A 2,037-nucleotide genomic window follows, 5' to 3' on the forward strand; every position below is an offset into this window, starting at 1 on the left:
GCCAGCGTCCTCACCTGGGTCACATCATTATGGCTGTCATTATAAACACTTGTCATATTCTGCTCCAGCACTCTCTGACCGTGGCTGACCTGAACACATTTACCTTTTCCATGTCCTGGGAACTCTGTGCTTGGCCCACCAGCTCTCATGTCCCCTAGCAGGGTTGGTCTTCTCAGCTCTGGTGCTGACTGCCCCACCTCTCCCTCCAGTCTGTGTGGCTGTTTTGTAAAGACATGGCTTGTCACTAGACTACCCTGCCTCACGTTGTCAGGAAAGGCTGTGCATAACCAACTGTCTTTTCACTTCAGTATTTTCTTTGCTTTCATCACAGGCTCTTTGAATGAAGAGATAAAAAGCAAGAACCACAGAGCAAAGTTTTATCTCCTGTGATTAGTTGTCATCCTTGATACACATGGGAAAAGGATTCCTTCATATTTTCCATATCTCATTCAGGGAGTTGGGATGATTTGTGACCATCAAGGAATTAGCCTGTTTTCTTCTAAATTATCAAATGTATGGAGTTAGATGTCTTCTTAGTGCTCCTTTATTATCCTTTACATGGCTCCAGGATAAGAGGTGATGACCTCTCATTTATTCCAGTCTAGGTAACGTTAGTCCTTTTTTCTAGGTTAGTCATTGTTTCCTTGGTTAGTGGTTTAGTATTTCCCGTTTCCTTGCTTTAGATTTATTTTGTTTTCTTTATCTAGTTTCCTAAGGTGAAAGCTTGGGTTATTTATTTCAGTTCTTTATTGTTTTCTAAAATGTGACTTTAATACTACAAAGTCTAAGCACATCTGTTGCTGTATCTTCTTACAAATTTTGAGGTCAGATTATTAATATAAATTACTCATTTATATATGGTACTGGGGATTGAGCCCAAACATTTTGCTGTGCCCTATATATTCACCCCATTCCATGTTTTTATTTTTGAAATACCATCTTGGTTGGTTGCCCAGGTTAGGCAACCTCCTGCCTTGGCCTCCAAGAGTGCTGGGATTATGGACAGGCATCATGTCATCTGGCAAAAAATTACCTTTACCAGGCCCGCCAGATAGCTCCACAGACTACAGCACTTGCTTAGACAGATGCAGGGACCAGGGTCAAACGGATCCTCCCGCCTCAGTGTCCCAAGTACCTGGGTCTACACATAGGAAACACCATGTGCAGCTAAAATGCATTCACTTTTATATATCCATCTTGTATTCTGAGAACTTGATGAACTAGTTTATTAGTTCCAGTGGTTTGTTAGTAGACTCCTTAGAAATATCCACAAACTTACATCGTTTCCACAAATAAAAGTTTTATTTCATCTGTTCCAATATAGAAGACTTTCCCTTCTTTTCCTTGCAACATTGTCCTCGCTGTACCTGCTATTATAACATAGCACGGAAGTGAGAGAATGTATTCATGTTTTGTTCTTCAATTTAAAAAGAAAACACTCAGTGTTTTCATTGTTGTACAACATATTGCTTATGAATTTCTCATAGACACCTTCATCAGATTAAGGAAATTCCTTTCTACTCCTAGTTTACTGAGTATGTTTGGCCTGGCAAGACTACAGATTTTATCACGTGCTTTTTCTATGCCTCTTGAGATGAATGTGCATTTTGGCTTTTACTCTGCTGATAATGTTGTGTCACACTGATAGATTTTCAAATGTTAAATCAACTTTGTATTCCTAAATAAGTCTCAGTTGCTCATGGTATATGTTTTTGAATGTTGTGGGAGTTAGTTTACTGATTTTTTTGGAGGATTACTATCATCTGGGTTCATAAGGGATGTCTTTCTCTACTTTGGCATTAGTATGACACTGTATTCCTAGAATAAATTATGACATCTTCCTCCTCTTCTATATTTTTTAAAAGATTGATAATAATGAATGTTATTCCTTTTTAAGATGTTTGATTAAATTCACCAGTAAAGGCACTATGACTTTTCTTTGTGGGAAGTTCTGAAACTGTAATTTAATATCTGCATTTGTTTTGGGACTAAAACATTTTATTTCTTCTTGAGGCATTTGTGGCACTTTGTGTCTTT

This window comes from Octodon degus, unplaced genomic scaffold, assembly GCF_000260255.1.
Source record: "Octodon degus isolate 3935 unplaced genomic scaffold, OctDeg1.0 scaffold00184, whole genome shotgun sequence".
In the NCBI taxonomy this organism is placed as follows: Eukaryota; Metazoa; Chordata; class Mammalia; order Rodentia; family Octodontidae; genus Octodon; species Octodon degus.